We start from the raw sequence: 18,592 nt of genomic DNA on the forward strand, positions 1-18,592 counted from the left end.
TAGGGCTCCCCTTTCTAGAAAAGACTACGAAGGCAACCCAGTTTTGTGAACTTTTAAAATGCTGCTTTTCCATCCTGTTTTGAAATTCATTCTTCATGTAGATTTGTTATGTGTGTCTAGAACACAGAGAGAGTCGAGAAAATGCTAACGCTGAGTTTTTCTCTGCTGGTTCTAAAATTATTGAACATCTTGATGTTATATTTTAGAATACCTGAATTTCCAAATGTAAATCAGATTTTAAAATGATCAAAGAAAAGAATGTAGAGGAAGCTGCTAAAAAAACACTCTTTAGCACAAAGTGGCGAATGTAAATGTCTAGATAAGATAAAGATTCAAAGATTGGAGGCTTGTTTTAATTGGAGAAGAGTTTTGTATCTAAAGAATTTAAACCTTTATCCATTATCTTCAGTATTCTTTAAAAGTGGAATTGAAAAAAACGGAAATATTTTTCAAAAAAGTTTATTTGCCTCCTGAAATCATAATGTATGCCATAAGATATGTCTAGAAAATTGGCTTGAAATTTTTGTCTTTACTAAAATGTAAATATTTTGTGAAAATCTGCTCTCAAATCTTGAAAGATTGCTTTTAGAGTGATTTCCTTTTTTACTATTCTTTCTCTTATTAGTTTTAGCCACACTGAAGTTCCAAACAATTTTTTTCAGTTTCAGGGTCTGTGGCGCAATGGATAGCGCATTGGACTTCTAGGAAAGTGTAGGCATTCAAAGGTTGTGGGTTCAAGTCCCGCCAGAGTCAGCTTTTGTTTGGTGTCTGATGCGAAAGTCCTATATAATACCCATAAGATAATAAAGAGTAAGAAATGATCTAATATATGATTTATTATTATCCTTTAGAGCATTTTTGTAGAATTCAAAAATCGCTAGGGCTCCCCTTTCTAGAAAAGACTAAGAAGGCAACCCAGTTTTGTGAACTTTTAAAATGCTGCTTTTCCATCTTGTTTTGAAATTCATTCTTCATGTAGATTTGTTATGTGTGTCTAGAACACAGAGAGAGTCGAGAAAATGCTAATGCTGAGTTTTTCTCTGCTGGTTCTAAAATTATTGAATATCTTGATGTTATATTTTAGAATACCTGAATTTCCAAATGTAAATCAGATTTTAAAATGATCAAAGAAAAGAATGTAGAGGAAGCTGCTAAAAAAACACTCTTTAGCACAAAGTGGCAAATGTAAATGTCTAGATAAGATAAAGATTTAAAGATTGGAGGCTTGTTTTAATTGGAGAAGAGTTTTGTATCTAAAGAATTTAAACCTTTATCCATTATCTTCAGTATTCTTTAAAAGTGGAATTGAAAAAAACGGAAATATTTTCCAAAAAAGTTTATTTGCCTCCTGAAATCATAATGTATGCCATAAGATATGTCCAGAAAATTGGCTTGAAATTTTTGTCTTTACTAAAATGTAAATATTTTGTGAAAATCTGCTCTCAAATCTTGAAAGATTGCTTTTAGAGTGATTTCCATTTTTACTATTCTTTCTCTTATTAGTTTTAGCCACACTGAAGTTCCAAACAATTTTTTTCAGTTTCAGGCTCTGTGGCGCAATGGATAGCGCGTTGGACTTCTAGGAAAGTGTAGGCATTCAAAGGTTGTGGGTTCGAGTCCCGCCGGAGTTAGCTTTTGTTTGGTGTCTGATGCGAAAGTCCTATATAATACCCATAAGATAATAAAGAGTAAGAAATGATCTAATATATGATTTATTATTATCCTTTAGAGCATTTTTGTAGAATTCAAAAATCGCTAGGGCTCCCCTTTCTAGAAAAGACTAAGAAGGCAACCCAGTTTTGTGAACTTTTAAAATGCTGCTTTTCCATCCTGTTTTGAAATTCATTCTTCATGTAGATTTGTTATGTGTGTCTAGAACACAGAGAGAGTCGAGAAAATGCTAACGCTGAGTTTTTCTCTGCTGGTTCTAAAATTATTGAACATCTTGATGTTATATTTTAGAATACCTGAATTTCCAAATGTAAATCAGATTTTAAAATGATCAAAGAAAAGGATGTAGAGGAAGCTGCTAAAAAAACACTCTTTAGCACAAAGTGGCGAATGTAAATGTCTAGATAAGATAAAGATTCAAAGATTGGAGGCTTGTTTTAATTGGAGAAGAGTTTTGTATCTAAAGAATTTAAACCTTTATCCATTATCTTCAGTATTCTTTAAAAGTGGAATTGAAAAAAACTGAAATATTTTCCAAAAAAGTTTATTTGCCTTCTGAAATCATAATGTATGCCATAAGATATGTCCAGAAAATTGGCTTGAAATTTTTGTCTTTACTAAAATGTAAATATTTTGTGAAAATTTGCTCTCAAATCTTGAAAGATTGCTTTTAGAGTGATTTCCATTTTTACTATTCTTTCTCTTATTAGTTTTAGCCACACTGAAGTTCCAAACAACTTTTTTCAGTTTCAGGCTCTGTGGTGCAATGGATAGAGCATTGGACTTCTAGGAAAGTGTAGGCATTCAAAGGTTGTGGGTTCGAGTCCCGCCAGAGTCAGCTTTTGTTTGGTGTCTGATGCGAAAGTCCTATATATAATACCCTTAAGATAATAAAGAGTAAGAAATGATCTAATATATGATTTATTATTATCCTTTAGAGCATTTTTGTAGAATTCAAAAATCGCTAGGGCTCCCCTTTCTAGAAAAGACTAAGAAGGCAACCCAGTTTTGTGAACTTTTAAAATGCTGCTTTTCCATCCTGTTTTGAAATTCATTCTTCATGTAGATTTGTTATGTGTGTCTAGAACACAGAGAGAGTCGAGAAAATGCTAATGCTGAGTTTTTCTCTGCTGGTTCTAAAATTATTGAATATCTTGATGTTATATTTTAGAATACCTGAATTTCCAAATGTAAATCAGATTTTAAAATGATCAAAGAAAAGAATGTAGAGGAAGCTGCTAAAAAAACACTCTTTAGCACAAAGTGGCGAATGTAAATGTCTAGATAAGATAAAGATTCAAAGATTGGAGGCTTGTTTTAATTGGAGAAGAGTTTTGTATCTAAAGAATTTAAACCTTTATCCATTATCTTCAGTATTCTTTAAAAGTGGAATTGAAAAAAAACGGAAATATTTTCCAAAAAAGTTTATTTGCCTCCTGAAATCATAATGTATGCCATAAGATATGTCCAGAAAATTGGCTTGAAATTTTTGTCTTTACTAAAATGTAAATATTTTGTGAAAATCTGCTCTCAAATCTTGAAAGATTGCTTTTAGAGTGATTTCCATTTTTACTATTCTTTCTCTTATTAGTTTTAGCCACACTGAAGTTCCAAACAATTTTTTTCAGTTTCAGGCTCTGTGGCGCAATGGATAGCGCATTGGACTTCTAGGAAAGTGTAGGCATTCAAAGGTTGTGGGTTCGAGTCCCGCCAGAGTCAGCTTTTGTTTGGTGTCTGATGCGAAAGTCCTATATAATACCCATAAGATAATAAAGAATAAGAAATGATCTAATATATGATTTATTATTATCCTTTAGAGCATTTTTGTAGAATTCAAAAATCACTAGGGCTCCCCTTTCTAGAAAAGACTGAGAAGGCAACCCAGTTTTGTGAACTTTTAAAATGCTGCTTTTCCATCCTGTTTTGAAATTCATTCTTCATGTAGCTTTGTTATGTGTGTCTAGAACACAGAGAGAGTCGAGAAAATGCTAACGCTGAGTTTTTCTCTGCTGGTTCTAAAATTATTGAACATCTTGATGTTATATTTTAGAATACCTGAATTTCCAAATGTAAATCAGATTTTAAAATGATCAAAGAAAAGAATGTAGAGGAAGCTGCTAAAAAAACACTCTTTAGCACAAAGTGGCGAATGTAAATGTCTAGATAAGATAAAGATTCAAAGATTGGAGGCTTGTTTTAATTGGAGAAGAGTTTTGTATCTAAAGAATTTAAACCTTTATCCATTATCTTCAGTATTCTTTAAAAGTGGAATTGAAAAAAAACGGAAATATTTTCCAAAAAAGTTTATTTGCCTCCTGAAATCATAATGTATGCCATAAGATATGTCCAGAAAATTGGCTTGAAATTTTTGTCTTTACTAAAATGTAAATATTTTGTGAAAATCTGCTCTCAAATCTTGAAAGATTGCTTTTAGAGTGATTTCCATTTTTACTATTCTTTCTCTTATTAGTTTTAGCCACACTGAAGTTCCAAACAATTTTTTCAGTTTCAGGCTCTGTGGTGCAATGGATAGAGCATTGGACTTCTAGGAAAATGTAGGCATTCAAAGGTTGTGGGTTCGAGTCCCGCCAGAGTCAGCTTTTGTTTGGTGTCTGATGCGAAAGTCCTATATATAATACCCATAAGATAATAAAGAGTAAGAAATGATCTAATATATGATTTATTATTATCCTTTAGAGCATTTTTGTAGAATTCAAAAATCGCTAGGGCTCCCCTTTCTAGAAAAGACTAAGAAGGCAACCCAGTTTTGTGAACTTTTAAAATGCTGCTTTTCCATCCTGTTTTGAAATTCATTCTTCATGTAGATTTCTTATGTGTGTCTAGAACACAGAGAGAGTCGAGAAAATGCTAACGCTGAGTTTTTCTCTGCTGGTTCTAAAATTATTGAACATCTTGATGTTATATTTTAGAATACCTGAATTTCCAAATGTAAATCAGATTTTAAAATGATCAAAGAAAAGAATGTAGAGGAAGCTGCTAAAAAAACACTCTTTAGCACAAAGTGGCGAATGTAAATGTCTAGATAAGATAAAGATTCAAAGATTGGAGGCTTGTTTTAATTGGAGAAGAGTTTTGTATCTAAAGAATTTAAACCTTTATCCATTATCTTCAGTATTCTTTAAAAGTGGAATTGAAAAAAAACAGAAATATTTTCCAAAAAAGTTTATTTGCCTCCTGAAATCATAATGTATGCCATAAGATATGTCCAGAAAATTGGCTTGAAATTTTTGTCTTTACTAAAATGTAAATATTTTGTGAAAATCTGCTCTCAAATCTTGAAAGATTGCTTTTAGAGTGATTTCCATTTTTACTATTCTTTCTCTTATTAGTTTTAGCCACACTGAAGTTCCAAACAATTTTTTTCAGTTTCAGGCTCTGTGGCGCAATGGATAGCGCATTAGACTTCTAGGAAAGTGTAGGCATTCAAAGGTTGTGGGTTCGAGTCCCGCCAGAGTCAGCTTTTGTTTGGTGTCTGATGCGAAAGTCCTATATAATACCCATAAGATAATAAAGAATAAGAAATGATCTAATATATGATTTATTATTATCCTTTAGAGCATTTTTGTAGAATTCAAAAATCACTAGGGCTCCCCTTTCTAGAAAAGACTAAGAAGGCAACCCAGTTTTGTGAACTTTTAAAATGCTGCTTTTCCATCCTGTTTTGAAATTCATTCTTCATGTAGATTTGTTATGTGTGTCTAGAACACAGAGAGAGTCGAGAAAATGCTAACGCTGAGTTTTTCTCTGCTGGTTCTAAAATTATTTAACATCTTGATGTTATATTTTAGAATACCTGAATTTCCAAATGTAAATCAGATTTTAAAATGATCAAAGAAAAGAATGTAGAGGAAGCTGCTAAAAAAACACTCTTTAGCACAAAGTGGCGAATGTAAATGTCTAGATAAGATAAAGATTCAAAGATTGGAGGCTTGTTTTAATTGGAGAAGAGTTTTGTATCTAAAGAATTTAAACCTTTATCCATTATCATCAGTATTCTTTAAAAGTAGAATTGAAAAAAACGGAAATATTTTCCAAAAAAGTTTATTTGCCTCCTGAAATCATAATGTATGCCATAAGATATGTCCAGAAAATTGGCTTGAAATTTTTGTCTTTACTAAAATATAAATATTTTGTGAAAATCTGCTCTCAAATCTTGAAAGATTGCTTTTAGAGTGATTTCCATTTTTACTATTCTTTCTTATTAGTTTTAGCCACACTGAAGTTCCAAACAATTTTTTTCAGTTTCAGGCTCTGTGGCGCAATGGATAGCGCATTGGACTTCTAGGAAAGTGTAGGCATTCAAAGGTTGTGGGTTCGAGTCCCGCCAGATTCAGCTTTTGTTTGGTATCTGATGCGAAAGTCCTATATAATACCCATAAGATAATAAAGAATAAGAAATGATCTAATATATGATTTATTATTATCCTTTAGAGCATTTTTGTAGAATTCAAAAATCACTAGGGCTCCCCTTTCTAGAAAAGACTAAGAAGGCAACCCAGTTTTGTGAACTTTTAAAATGCTGCTTTTCCATCCTGTTTTGAAATTCATTCTTCATGTAGATTTGTTATGTGTGTCTAGAACACAGAGAGAGTCGAGAAAATGCTAACGCTGAGTTTTTCTCTGCGGGTTCTAAAATTATTGAACATTTCGATGTTATATTTTAGAATACCTGAATTTCCAAATGTAAATCAGATTTTAAAATGATCAAAGAAAAGAATGTAGAGGAAGCTGCTAAAAAAACACTCTTTAGCACAAAGTGGCGAATGTAAATGTCTAGATAAGATAAAGATTCAAAGATTGGAGGCTTGTTTTAATTGGAGAAGAGTTTTGTATCTAAAGAATTTAAACCTTTATCCATTATCTTCAGTATTCTTTAAAAGTGGAATTGAAAAAAAACGGAAATATTTTCCAAAAAAGTTTATTTGCCTCCTGAAATCATAATGTATGCCATAAGATATGTCCAGAAAATTGGCTTGAAATTTTTGTCTTTACTAAAATGTAAATATTTTGTGAAAATCTGCTCTCAAATCTTGAAAGATTGCTTTTAGAGTGATTTCCATTTTTACTATTCTTTCTCTTATTAGTTTTAGCCACACTGAAGTTCCAAACAATTTTTTCAGTTTCAGGCTCTGTGGTGCAATGGATAGAGCATTGGACTTCTAGGAAAATGTAGGCATTCAAAGGTTGTGGGTTCGAGTCCCGCCAGAGTCAGCTTTGTTTGGTGTCTGATGCGAAAGTCCTATATATAATACCCATAAGATAATAAAGAGTAAGAAATGATCTAATATATGATTTATTATTATCCTTTAGAGCATTTTTGTAGAATTCAAAAATCGCTAGGGCTCCCCTTTCTAGAAAAGACTAAGAAGGCAACCCAGTTTTGTGAACTTTTAAAATGCTGCTTTTCCATCCTGTTTTGAAATTCATTCTTCATGTAGATTTCTTATGTGTGTCTAGAACACAGAGAGAGTCAAGAAAATGCTAACGCTGAGTTTTTCTCTGCTGGTTCTAAAATTATTGAACATCTTGATGTTATATTTTAGAATACCTGAATTTCCAAATGTAAATCAGATTTTAAAATGATCAAAGAAAAGAATGTAGAGGAAGCTGCTAAAAAAACACTCTTTAGCACAAAGTGGCGAATGTAAATGTCTAGATAAGATAAAGATTCAAAGATTGGAGGCTTGTTTTAATTGGAGAAGAGTTTTGTATCTAAAGAATTTAAACCTTTATCCATTATCTTCAGTATTCTTTAAAAGTGGAATTGAAAAAAAACGGAAATATTTTCCAAAAAAGTTTATTTGCCTCCTGAAATCATAATGTATGCCATAAGATATGTCCAGAAAATTGGCTTGAAATTTTTGTCTTTACTAAAATGTAAATATTTTGTGAAAATCTGCTCTCAAATCTTGAAAGATTGCTTTTAGAGTGATTTCCATTTTTACTATTCTTTCTCTTATTAGTTTTAGCCACACTAAAGTTCCAAACAATTTTTTTCAGTTTCAGGTTCTGTGGCGCAATGGATAGCGCATTGGACTTCTAGGAAAGTGTAGGCATTCAAAGGTTGTGGGTTCGAGTCCCGCCAGAGTCAGCTTTTGTTTGGTGTCTGATGCAAAAGTCCTATATAATACCCATAAGATAATAAAGAGTAAGAAATGATCTAATATATGATTTATTATTATCCTTTAGAGCATTTTTGTAGAATTCAAAAATCGCTAGGGCTCCCCTTTCTAGAAAAGACTAAGAAGGCAACCCAGTTTTGTGAACTTTTAAAATGCTGCTTTTCCATCCTGTTTTGAAATTCATTCTTCATGTAGATTTGTTATGTGTGTCTAGAACACAGAGAGAGTCGAGAAAATGCTAACGCTGAGTTTTTCTCTGCTGGTTCTAAAATTATTGAACATCTTGATGTTATATTTTAGAATACCTGAATTTCCTAATGTAAATCAGATTTTAAAATGATCAAAGAAAAGAATGTAGAGGAAGCTGCTAAAAAAACACTCTTTAGCACAAAGTGGCGAATGTAAATGTCTAGATAAGATAAAGATTCAAAGATTGGAGGCTTGTTTTAATTGGAGAAGAGTTTTGTATCTAAAGAATTTAAACCTTTATCCATTATCATCAGTATTCTTTAAAAGTAGAATTGAAAAAAACGGAAATATTTTCCAAAAAAGTTTATTTGCCTCCTGAAATCATAATGTATGCCATAAGATATGTCCAGAAAATTGGCTTGAAATTTTTGTCTTTACTAAAATATAAATATTTTGTGAAAATCTGCTCTCAAATCTTGAAAGATTGCTTTTAGAGTGATTTCCATTTTTACTATTCTTTCTCTTATTAGTTTTAGCCACACTGAAGTTCCAAACAATTTTTTTCAGTTTCAGGCTCTGTGGCGCAATGGATAGCGCATTGGACTTCTAGGAAAGTGTAGGCATTCAAAGGTTGTGGGTTCGAGTTCCGCCAGAGTCAGCTTTTGTTTGGTATCTGATGCGAAAGTCCTATATAATACCCATAAGATAATAAAGAATAAGAAATGATCTAATATATGATTTATTATTATCCTTTAGAGCATTTTTGTAGAATTCAAAAATCACTAGGGCTCCCCTTTCTAGAAAAGACTAAGAAGGCAACCCAGTTTTGTGAACTTTTAAAATGCTGCTTTTCCATCCTGTTTTGAAATTCATTCTTCATGTAGATTTGTTATGTGTGTCTAGAACACAGAGAGAGTCGAGAAAATGCTAACGCTGAGTTTTTCTCTGCTGGTTCTAAAATTATTGAACATCTTGATGTTATATTTTAGAATACCTGAATTTCCAAATGTAAATCAGATTTTAAAATGATCAAAGAAAAGAATGTAGAGGAAGCTGCTAAAAAAACACTCTTTAGCACAAAGTGGCGAATGTAAATGTCTAGATAAGATAAAGATTCAAAGATTGGAGGCTTGTTTTAATTGGAGAAGAGTTTTGTATCTAAAGAATTTAAACCTTTATCCATTATCTTCAGTATTCTTTAAAAGTGGAATTGAAAAAAACGGAAATATTTTCCAAAAAATTTTATTTGCCTCCTGAAATCATAATGTATGCCATAAGATATGTCCAGAAAATTGGCTTGAAATTTTTGTCTTTACTAAAATGTAAATATTTTGTGAAAATCTGCTCTCAAATCTTGAAAGATTGCTTTTAGAGTGATTTCCATTTTTACTATTCTTTCTCTTATTAGTTTTAGCCACACTGAAGTTCCAAACAGTTATTTTCAGTTTCAGGCTCTGTGGCGCAATGGATAGCGCATTGGACTTCTAGGAAAGTGTAGGCATTCAAAGGTTGTGGGTTCGAGTCCCGCCAGAGTCAGCTTTTGTTTGGTGTCTGATGCGAAAGTCCTATATAATACCCATAAGATAATAAAGAGTAAGAAATGATCTAATATATGATTTATTATTATCCTTTAGAGCATTTTTGTAGAATTCAAAAATCGCTAGGGCTCCCCTTTCTAGAAAAGACTAAGAAGGCAACCCAGTTTTGTGAACTTTTAAAATGCTGCTTTTCCATCCTGTTTTGAAATTCATTCTTCATGTAGATTTGTTATGTGTGTCTAGAACACAGAGAGGGTCGAGAAAATGCTAACGCTGAGTTTTTCTCTGCTGGTTCTAAAATTATTGAACATCTTGATGTTATATTTTAGAATACCTGAATTTCCAAATGTAAATCAGATTTTAAAATGATCAAAGAAAAGAATGTAGAGGAAGCTGCTAAAAAAACACTCTTTAGCACAAAGTGGCGAATGTAAATGTCTAGATAAGATAAAGATTCAAAGATTGGAGGCTTGTTTTAATTGGAGAAGAGTTTTGTATCTAAAGAATTTAAACCTTTATCCATTATCATCAGTATTCTTTAAAAGTAGAATTGAAAAAAACGGAAATATTTTCCAAAAAAGTTTATTTGCCTCCTGAAATCATAATGTATGCCATAAGATATGTCCAGAAAATTGGCTTGAAATTTTTGTCTTTACTAAAATATAAATATTTTGTGAAAATCTGCTCTCAAATCTTGAAACATTGCTTTTAGAGTGATTTCCATTTTTACTATTCTTTCTCTTATTAGTTTTAGCCACACTGAAGTTCCAAACAATTTTTTTCAGTTTCAGGCTCTGTGGCGCAATGGATAGCGCATTGGACTTCTAGGAAAGTGTAGGCATTCAAAGGTTGTGGGTTCGAGTCCCGCCAGAGTCAGCTTTTGTTTGGTGTCTGATGCGAAAGTCCTATATATAATACCCATAAGATAATAAAGAGTAAGAAATGATCTAATATATGATTTATTATTATCCTTTAGAGCATTTTTGTAGAATTCAAAAATCGCTAGGGCTCCCCTTTCTAGAAAAGACTAAGAAGGCAACCCAGTTTTGTGAACTTTTAAAATGCTGCTTTTCCATCCTGTTTTGAAATTCATTCTTCATGTAGATTTGTTATGTGTGTCTAGAACACAGAGAGAGTCGAGAAAATGCTAACGCTGAGTTTTTCTCTGCTGGTTCTAAAATTATTGAACATCTTGATGTTATATTTTAGAATACCTGAATTTCCAAATGTAAATCAGATTTTAAAATGATCAAAGAAAAGAATGTAGAGGAAGCTGCTAAAAAAACACTCTTTAGCACAAAGTGGCGAATGTAAATGTCTAGATAAGATAAAGATTCAAAGATTGGAGGCTTGTTTTAATTGGAGAAGAGTTTTGTATCTAAAGAATTTAAACCTTTATCCATTATCTTCAGTATTCTTTAAAAGTGGAATTGAAAAAAAACGGAAATATTTTCCAAAAAAGTTTATTTGCCTCCTGAAATCATAATGTATGCCATAAGATATGTCCAGAAAATTGGCTTGAAATTTTTGTCTTTACTAAAATGTAAATATTTTGTGAAAATCTGCTCTCAAATCTTGAAAGATTGCTTTTAGAGTGATTTCCATTTTTACTATTCTTTCTCTTATTAGTTTTAGCCACACTGAAGTTCCAAACAATTTTTTTCAGTTTCAGGCTCTGTGGCGCAATGGATAGCGCATTGGACTTCTAGGAAAGTGTAGGCATTCAAAGGTTGTGGGTTCGAGTCCCGCCAGAGTCAGCTTTTGTTTGGTGTCTGATGCGAAAGTCCTATATATAATACCCATAAGATAATAAAGAGTAAGAAATGATCTAATATATGATTTATTATTATCCTTTAGAGCATTTTTGTAGAATTCAAAAAGCGCTAGGGCTCCCCTTTCTAGAAAAGACTAAGAAGGCAACCCAGTTTTGTGAACTTTTAAAATGCTGCTTTTCCATCCTGTTTTGAAATTCTTTCTTCATGTAGATTTGTTATGTGTGTCTAGAACACAGAGAGAGTCGAGAAAATGCTAACGCTGAGTTTTTCTCTGCTGGTTCTAAAATTATTGAACATCTTGATGTTATATTTTAGAATACCTGAATTTCCAAATGTAAATCAGATTTTAAAATGATCAAAGAAAAGAATGTAGAGGAAGCTGCTAAAAAAACACTCTTTAGCACAAAGTGGCGAATGTAAATGTCTAGATAAGATAAAGATTCAAAGATTGGAGGCTTGTTTTAATTGGAGAAGAGTTTTGTATCTAAAGAATTTAAACCTTTATCCATTATCTTCAGTATTCTTTAAAAGTGGAATTGAAAAAAACGAAAATATTTTCCAAAAAAGTTTATTTGCCTCCTGAAATCATAATGTATGCCATAAGATATGTCCAGAAAATTGGCTTGAAATTTTTGTCTTTACTAAAATGTAAATATTTTGTGAAAATCTGCTCTCAAATCTTGAAAGATTGCTTTTAGAGTGATTTCCATTTTTACTATTCTTTCTCTTATTAGTTTTAGCCACACTGAAGTTCCAAACAATTTTTTTCAGTTTCAGGCTCTGTGGCGCAATGGATAGCGCATTGGACTTCTAGGAAAGTGTAGGCATTCAAAAGTTGTGGGTTCGAGTCCCGCCAGAGTCAGCTTTTGTTTGGTGTCTGATGCGAAAGTCCTATATAATACCCATAAGATAATAAAGAGTAAGAAATGATCTAATATATGATTTATTATTATCCTTTAGAGCATTTTTGTAGAATTCAAAAATCGCTAGGGCTCCCCTTTCTAGAAAAGACTAAGAAGGCAACCCAGTTTTGTGAACTTTTAAAATGCTGCTTTTCCATCCTGTTTTGAAATTCATTCTTCATGTAGATTTGTTATGTGTGTCTAGAACACAGAGAGAGTCGAGAAAATGCTAACGCTGAGTTTTTCTCTGCTGGTTCTAAAATTATTGAACATCTTGATGTTATATTTTAGAATACCTGAATTTCCAAGTGTAAATCAGATTTTAAAATGATCAAAGAAAAGAATGTAGAGGAAGCTGCTAAAAAAACACTCTTTAGCACAAAGTGGCGAATGTAAATGTCTAGATAAGATAAAGATTCAAAGATTGGAGGCTTGTTTTAATTGGAGAAGAGTTTTGTATCTAAAGAATTTAAACCTTTATCCATTATCTTCAGTATTCTTTAAAAGTAGAATTGAAAAAAATGGAAATATTTTCCAAAAAAGTTTATTTGCCTCCTGATATCATAATGTATGCCATAAGATATGTCCAGAAAATTGGCTTGAAATTTTTGTCTTTACTAAAATGTAAATATTTTGTGAAAATCTGCTCTCAAATCTTGAAAGATTGCTTTTAGAGTGATTTCCATTTTTACTATTCTTTCTCTTATTAGTTTTAGCCACACTGAAGTTCCAAACAAGTTTTTTCAGTTTCAGGCTCTGTGGCGCAATGGATAGCGCATTGGACTTCTAGGAAAGTGTAGGCATTCAAAGGTTGTGGGTTCGAGTCCTGCCAGAGTCAGCTTTTGTTTGGTGTCTGATGCGAAAGTCCTAAATATTACCCATAAGATAATAAAGAATAAGAAATGATCTAATATATGATTTATTATTATCCTTTAGAGCATTTTTGTAGAATTCAAAAATCACTAGGGCTCCCCTTTCTAGAAAAGACTAAGAAGGCAACCCAGTTTTGTGAACTTTTAAAATGCTGCTTTTCCATCCTGTTTTGAAATTCATTCTTCATGTAGATTTGTTATGTGTGTCTAGAACACAGAGAGAGTCGAGAAAATGCTAACGCTGAGTTTTTCTCTGCTGGTTCTAAAATTATTGAACATCTTGATGTTATATTTTAGAATACCTGAATTTCCAAATGTAAATCAGATTTTAAAATGATCAAAGAAAAGAATGTAGAGGAAGCTGCTAAAAAAACACTCTTTAGCACAAAGTGGCGAATGTAAATGTCTAGATAAGATAAAGATTCAAAGATTGGAGGCTTGTTTTAATTGGAGAAGAGTTTTGTATCTAAAGAATTTAAACCTTTATCCATTATCTTCAGTATTCTTTAAAAGTGGAATTGAAAAAAACGAAAATATTTTCCAAAAAAGTTTATTTGCCTCCTGAAATCATAATGTATGCCATAAGATATGTCCAGAAAATTGGCTTGAAATTTTTGTCTTTACTAAAATGTAAATATTTTGTGAAAATCTGCTCTCAAATCTTGAAAGATTGCTTTTAAAGTGATTTCCATTTTTACTATTCTTTCTCTTATTAGTTTTAGCCACACTGAAGTTCCAAACAATTTTTTTCAGTTTCAGGCTCTGTGGCGCAATGGATAGCGCATTGGACTTCTAGGAAAGTGTAGGCATTCAAAGGTTGTGGGTTCGAGTCCCGCCAGAGTCAGCTTTTGTTTGGTGTCTGATGCGAAAGTCCTATATAATAACCGTAAGATAATAAAGAGGAAGAAATGATCTAATATATGATTTATTATTATCCTTTAGAGCATTTTTGTAGAATTCAAAAATCGCTAGGGCTCCCCTTTCTAGAAAAGACTAAGAAGGCAACCCAGTTTTGTGAACTTTTAAAATGCTGCTTTTCCATCCTGTTTTGAAATTCATTCTTCATGTAGATTTGTTACGTGTGTCTAGAACCCAGAGAGAGTCGAGAAAATGCTAACGCTGAGTTTTTTCTCTGCTGGTTCTAAAATTATTGAACATCTTGATGTTATATTTTAGAATACCTGAATTTCGAAATGTAAATCAGATTTTAAAATGATCAAAGAAAAGAATGTAGAGGAAGCTGCTAAAAAAACACTCTTTAGCACAAAGTGGCGAATGTAAATGTCTAGATAAGATAAAGATTCAAAGATTGGAGGCTTGTTTTAATTGGAGAAGAGTTTTGTATCTAAAGAATTTAAACCTTTATCCATTATCTTCAGTATTCTTTAAAAGTAGAATTGAAAAAAACGGAAATATTTTCCAAAAAAGTTTATTTGCCTCCTGAAATCATAATGTATGCCATAAGATATGTCCAGAAAATTGGCTTGAAATTTTTGTCTTTACTAAAATGTAAATATTTTGTGAAAATCTGCTCTCAAATCTTGAAAGATTGCTTTTAGAGTGATTTCCATTTTTACTATTCTTTCTCTTATTAGTTTTAGCCACACTGAAGATCCAAACAACTTTTTTCAGTTTCAGGCTCTGTGGCGCAATGGATAGCGCATTGGACTTCTAGGAAAGTGTAGGCATTCAAAGGTTGTGGGTTCGAGTCCCGCCAGAGTCAGCTTTTGTTTGGTGTCTGATGCGAAAGTCCTATATAATAACCGTAAGATAATAAAGAGGAAGAAATGATCTAATATATGATTTATTATTATCCTTTAGAGCATTTTTGTAGAATTCAAAAATCGCTAGGGCTCCCCTTTCTAGAAAAGACTAAGAAGGCAACCCAGTTTTGTGAACTTTTAAAATGTTGCTTTTCCATCCTGTTTTGAAATTCATTCTTCATGTAGATTTGTTACGTGTGTCTAGAACCCAGAGAGAGTCGAGAAAATGCTAACGCTGAGTTTTTTCTCTGCTGGTTCTAAAATTATTGAACATCTTGATGTTATATTTTAGAATACCTGAATTTCGAAATGTAAATCAGATTTTAAAATGATCAAAGAAAAGAATGTAGAGGAAGCTGCTAAAAAAACACTCTTTAGCACAAAGTGGCGAATGTAAATGTCTAGATAAGATAAAGATTCAAAGATTGGAGGCTTGTTTTAATTGGAGAAGAGTTTTGTATCTAAAGAATTTAAACCTTTATCCATTATCTTCAGTATTCTTTAAAAGTAGAATTGAAAAAAACGGAAATATTTTCCAAAAAAGTTTATTTGCCTCCTGAAATCATAATGTATGCCATAAGATATGTCCAGAAAATTGGCTTGAAATTTTTGTCTTTACTAAAATGTAAATATTTTGTGAAAATCTGCTCTCAAATCTTGAAAGATTGCTTTTAGAGTGATTTCCATTTTTACTATTCTTTCTCTTATTAGTTTTAGCCACACTGAAGTTCCAAACAACTTTTTTCAGTTTCAGGCTCTGTGGCGCAATGGATAGCGCATTGGACTTCTAGGAAAGTGTAGGCATTCAAAGGTTGTGGGTTCGAGTCCCGCCAGAGTCAGCTTTTGTTTGGTGTCTGATGCGAAAGTCCTATATAATACCCATAAGATAATAAAGAATAAGAAATGATCTAATATATGATTTATTATTATCCTTTAGAGCATTTTTGTAGAATTCAAAAATCACTAGGGCTCCCCTTTCTAGAAAAGACTAAGAAGGCAACCCAGTTTTGTGAACTTTTAAAATGCTGCTTTTCCATCCTGTTTTGAAATTCATTCTTCATGTAGATTTGTTATGTGTGTCTAGAACACAGAGAGAGTCGAGAAAATGCTAACGCTGAGTTTTTCTCTGCTGGTTCTAAAATTATTGAACATCTTGATGTTATATTTTAGAATACCTGAATTTCCAAATGTAAATCAGATTTTAAAATGATCAAAGAAAAGAATGTAGAGGAAGCTGATAAAAAAACACTCTTTAGCACAAAGTGGCGAATGTAAATGTCTAGATAAGATAAAGATTCAAAGATTGCAGGCTTGTTTTAATTGGAGAAGAGTTTTGTATCTAAAGAATTTAAACCTTTATCCATTATCTTCAGTATTCTTTAAAAGTGGAATTGAAAAAAACGGAAATATTTTCCAAAAAATTTTATTTGCCTCCTGAAATCATAATGTATGCCATAAGATATGTCCAGAAAATTGGCTTGAAATTTTTGTCTTTACTAAAATGTAAATATTTTGTGAAAATCTGCTCTCAAATCTTGAAAGATTGCTTTTAGAGTGATTTCCATTTTTACTATTCTTTCTCTTATTAGTTTTAGCCACACTGAAGTTCCAAACAAGTTTTTTCAGTTTCAGGCTCTGTGGCGCAATGGATAGCGCATTGGACTTCTAGGAAAGTGTAGGCATTCAAAGGTTGTGGGTTCGAGTCCCGCCAGAGTCAGCTTTTGTTTGGTGTCTGATGCGAAAGTCCTATATAATAACCGTAAGATAATAAAGAGTAAGAAATGATCTAATATATGATTTATTATTATCCTTTGGAGCATTTTTGTAGAATTCAAAAATCGCTAGGGCTCCCCTTTCTAGAAAAGACTAAGAAGGCAACCCAGTTTTGTGAACTTTTAAAATGCTGCTTTTCCATCCTGTTTTGAAATTCATTCTTCATGTAGATTTGTTATGTGTGTCTAGAACACAGAGAGAGTCGAGAAAATGCTAACGCTGAGTTTTTCTCTGCTGGTTCTAAAATTATTGAACATCTTGATGTTATATTTTAGAAAACCTGAATTTCCAAATGTAAATCAGATTTTAAAATGATCAAAGAAAAGAATGTAGAGGAAGCTGCTAAAAAAACACTCTTTAGCACAAAGTGGCGAATGTAAATGTCTAGATAAGATAAAGATTCAAAGATTGGAGGCTTGTTTTAATTGGAGAAGAGTTTTGTATCTAAAGAATTTAAACCTTTATCCATTATCTTCAGTATTCTTTAAAAGTGGAATTGAAAAAATTGGAAATATTTTCCAAAAAATTTTATTTGCCTCCTGAAATCATAATGTATGCCATAAGATATGTCCAGAAAATTGGCTTGAAATTTTTGTCTTTAGTAAAATGTAAATATTTTGTGAAAATCTGCTCTCAAATCTTGAAAGATTGCTTTTAGAGTGATTTCCATTTTTACTATTCTTTCTCTTATTAGTTTTAGCCACACTGAAGTTCCAAACATTTTTTTTCAGTTTCAGGCTCTGTGGCGCAATGGATAGCGCATTGGACTTCTAGGAAAGTGTAGGGATTCAAAGGTTGTGGGTTCGAGTCCCGCTAGAGTCAGCTTTTGTTTGGTGTCTGATGCGAAAGTCCTATATAATACCCATAAGATAATAAAGAGTAAGAAATGATCTAATATATGATTTATTATTATCCTTTAGAGCATTTTTGTAGAATTCAAAAATCACTAGGGCTCCCCTTTCTAGAAAAGACTAAGAAGGCAACCCAGTTTTGTGAACTTTTAAAATGCTGCTTTTCCATCCTGTTTTGAAATTCATTCTTCATGTAGATTTGTTATGTGTGTCTAGAATACAGAGAGAGTCGAGAAAATGCTAACGCTGAGTTTTTCTCTGCTGGTTCTAAAATTATTGAACATCTTGATGTTATATTTTAGAATACCTGAATTTCCAAATGTAAATCAGATTTTAAAATGATCAAAGAAAAGAATGTAGAGGAAGCTGCTAAAAAAATACTCTTTAGCACAAAGTGGCGAATGTAAATGTCTAGATAAGATAAAGATTCAAAGATTGGAGGCTTGTTTTAATTGGAGAAGAGTTTTGTATCTAAAGAATTTAAACCTTTATCCATTATCCTCAGTATTCTTTAAAAGTGGAATTGAAAAAAACGGAAATATTTTCCAAAAAAGTTTATTTGCCTCCTGAAATCATAATGTATGCCATAAGATATGTCCAGAAAATTGGCTTGAAATTTTTGTCTTTACTAAAATGTAAATATTTTGTGAAAATCTGCTCTCAAATCTTGAAAGATTGCTTTTAGAGTGATTTCCATTTTTACTATTCTTTCTCTTATTAGTTTTAGCCACACTGAAGTTCCAAACATTTTTTTTCAGTTTCAGGCTCTGTGGCGCAATGGATAGCGCATTGGACTTCTAGGAAAGTGTAGGCATTCAAAGGTTGTGGGTTTGAGTCCCGCTAGAGTCAGCTTTTGTTTGGTGTCTGATGCGAAAGTCCTATATATTACCCATAAGATAATAAAGAGTAAGAAATGATCTAATATATGATTTATTATTATCCTTTAGAGCATTTTTGTAGAATTCAAAAATCGCTAGGGCTCCCCTTTCTAGAAAAGACTAAGAAGGCAACCCAGTTTTGTGAACTTTTAAAATGCTGCTTTTCCATCCTGTTTTGAAATTCATTCTTCATGTAGATTTGTTATGTGTGTCTAGAACACAGAGAGAGTCGAGAAA

General features: G+C 32.1%; 18 non-coding genes across 18 annotated transcripts; all 18 read left to right on the top strand.

Annotated features, from left to right (window-relative positions):
* Window positions 1–667: 667 nt before the first annotated feature.
* On the top strand, window positions 668–753 carry TRNAR-UCU (transfer RNA arginine (anticodon UCU)). Its single transcript is given in 2 exon segments — window positions 668–704; window positions 718–753. It is a non-coding gene; the product is annotated as a tRNA-Arg (tRNA).
* Window positions 754–1,545: 792 nt separating this feature from the next.
* TRNAR-UCU (transfer RNA arginine (anticodon UCU)) lies at window positions 1,546–1,631 on the top strand. Its single transcript is given in 2 exon segments — window positions 1,546–1,582; window positions 1,596–1,631. It is a non-coding gene; the product is annotated as a tRNA-Arg (tRNA).
* Window positions 1,632–3,304: 1,673 nt separating this feature from the next.
* On the top strand, window positions 3,305–3,390 carry TRNAR-UCU (transfer RNA arginine (anticodon UCU)). The gene is given in 2 exon segments: window positions 3,305–3,341; window positions 3,355–3,390. It is a non-coding gene; the product is annotated as a tRNA-Arg (tRNA).
* A 1,673-nt stretch (window positions 3,391–5,063) lies between these two features.
* On the top strand, window positions 5,064–5,149 carry TRNAR-UCU (transfer RNA arginine (anticodon UCU)). Its single transcript is given in 2 exon segments — window positions 5,064–5,100; window positions 5,114–5,149. It is a non-coding gene; the product is annotated as a tRNA-Arg (tRNA).
* A 790-nt stretch (window positions 5,150–5,939) lies between these two features.
* On the top strand, window positions 5,940–6,025 carry TRNAR-UCU (transfer RNA arginine (anticodon UCU)). The gene is given in 2 exon segments: window positions 5,940–5,976; window positions 5,990–6,025. It is a non-coding gene; the product is annotated as a tRNA-Arg (tRNA).
* Window positions 6,026–7,697: 1,672 nt separating this feature from the next.
* On the top strand, window positions 7,698–7,783 carry TRNAR-UCU (transfer RNA arginine (anticodon UCU)). Its single transcript is given in 2 exon segments — window positions 7,698–7,734; window positions 7,748–7,783. It is a non-coding gene; the product is annotated as a tRNA-Arg (tRNA).
* Window positions 7,784–8,575: 792 nt separating this feature from the next.
* Window positions 8,576–8,661, top strand: TRNAR-UCU (transfer RNA arginine (anticodon UCU)). Its single transcript is given in 2 exon segments — window positions 8,576–8,612; window positions 8,626–8,661. It is a non-coding gene; the product is annotated as a tRNA-Arg (tRNA).
* A 792-nt stretch (window positions 8,662–9,453) lies between these two features.
* Window positions 9,454–9,539, top strand: TRNAR-UCU (transfer RNA arginine (anticodon UCU)). The gene is given in 2 exon segments: window positions 9,454–9,490; window positions 9,504–9,539. It is a non-coding gene; the product is annotated as a tRNA-Arg (tRNA).
* Window positions 9,540–10,331: 792 nt separating this feature from the next.
* On the top strand, window positions 10,332–10,417 carry TRNAR-UCU (transfer RNA arginine (anticodon UCU)). Its single transcript is given in 2 exon segments — window positions 10,332–10,368; window positions 10,382–10,417. It is a non-coding gene; the product is annotated as a tRNA-Arg (tRNA).
* A 795-nt stretch (window positions 10,418–11,212) lies between these two features.
* TRNAR-UCU (transfer RNA arginine (anticodon UCU)) lies at window positions 11,213–11,298 on the top strand. The gene is given in 2 exon segments: window positions 11,213–11,249; window positions 11,263–11,298. It is a non-coding gene; the product is annotated as a tRNA-Arg (tRNA).
* A 794-nt stretch (window positions 11,299–12,092) lies between these two features.
* TRNAR-UCU (transfer RNA arginine (anticodon UCU)) lies at window positions 12,093–12,178 on the top strand. Its single transcript is given in 2 exon segments — window positions 12,093–12,129; window positions 12,143–12,178. It is a non-coding gene; the product is annotated as a tRNA-Arg (tRNA).
* A 792-nt stretch (window positions 12,179–12,970) lies between these two features.
* On the top strand, window positions 12,971–13,056 carry TRNAR-UCU (transfer RNA arginine (anticodon UCU)). Its single transcript is given in 2 exon segments — window positions 12,971–13,007; window positions 13,021–13,056. It is a non-coding gene; the product is annotated as a tRNA-Arg (tRNA).
* Window positions 13,057–13,848: 792 nt separating this feature from the next.
* Window positions 13,849–13,934, top strand: TRNAR-UCU (transfer RNA arginine (anticodon UCU)). The gene is given in 2 exon segments: window positions 13,849–13,885; window positions 13,899–13,934. It is a non-coding gene; the product is annotated as a tRNA-Arg (tRNA).
* A 793-nt stretch (window positions 13,935–14,727) lies between these two features.
* On the top strand, window positions 14,728–14,813 carry TRNAR-UCU (transfer RNA arginine (anticodon UCU)). The gene is given in 2 exon segments: window positions 14,728–14,764; window positions 14,778–14,813. It is a non-coding gene; the product is annotated as a tRNA-Arg (tRNA).
* Window positions 14,814–15,606: 793 nt separating this feature from the next.
* Window positions 15,607–15,692, top strand: TRNAR-UCU (transfer RNA arginine (anticodon UCU)). The gene is given in 2 exon segments: window positions 15,607–15,643; window positions 15,657–15,692. It is a non-coding gene; the product is annotated as a tRNA-Arg (tRNA).
* Window positions 15,693–16,484: 792 nt separating this feature from the next.
* Window positions 16,485–16,570, top strand: TRNAR-UCU (transfer RNA arginine (anticodon UCU)). Its single transcript is given in 2 exon segments — window positions 16,485–16,521; window positions 16,535–16,570. It is a non-coding gene; the product is annotated as a tRNA-Arg (tRNA).
* Window positions 16,571–17,362: 792 nt separating this feature from the next.
* On the top strand, window positions 17,363–17,448 carry TRNAR-UCU (transfer RNA arginine (anticodon UCU)). The gene is given in 2 exon segments: window positions 17,363–17,399; window positions 17,413–17,448. It is a non-coding gene; the product is annotated as a tRNA-Arg (tRNA).
* A 792-nt stretch (window positions 17,449–18,240) lies between these two features.
* Window positions 18,241–18,326, top strand: TRNAR-UCU (transfer RNA arginine (anticodon UCU)). Its single transcript is given in 2 exon segments — window positions 18,241–18,277; window positions 18,291–18,326. It is a non-coding gene; the product is annotated as a tRNA-Arg (tRNA).
* Window positions 18,327–18,592: the final 266 nt, after the last annotated feature.

Source organism: Anomaloglossus baeobatrachus, chromosome 3 (genome assembly GCF_048569485.1).
Source record: "Anomaloglossus baeobatrachus isolate aAnoBae1 chromosome 3, aAnoBae1.hap1, whole genome shotgun sequence".
Classification (NCBI taxonomy): domain Eukaryota; kingdom Metazoa; phylum Chordata; class Amphibia; order Anura; family Aromobatidae; genus Anomaloglossus; species Anomaloglossus baeobatrachus.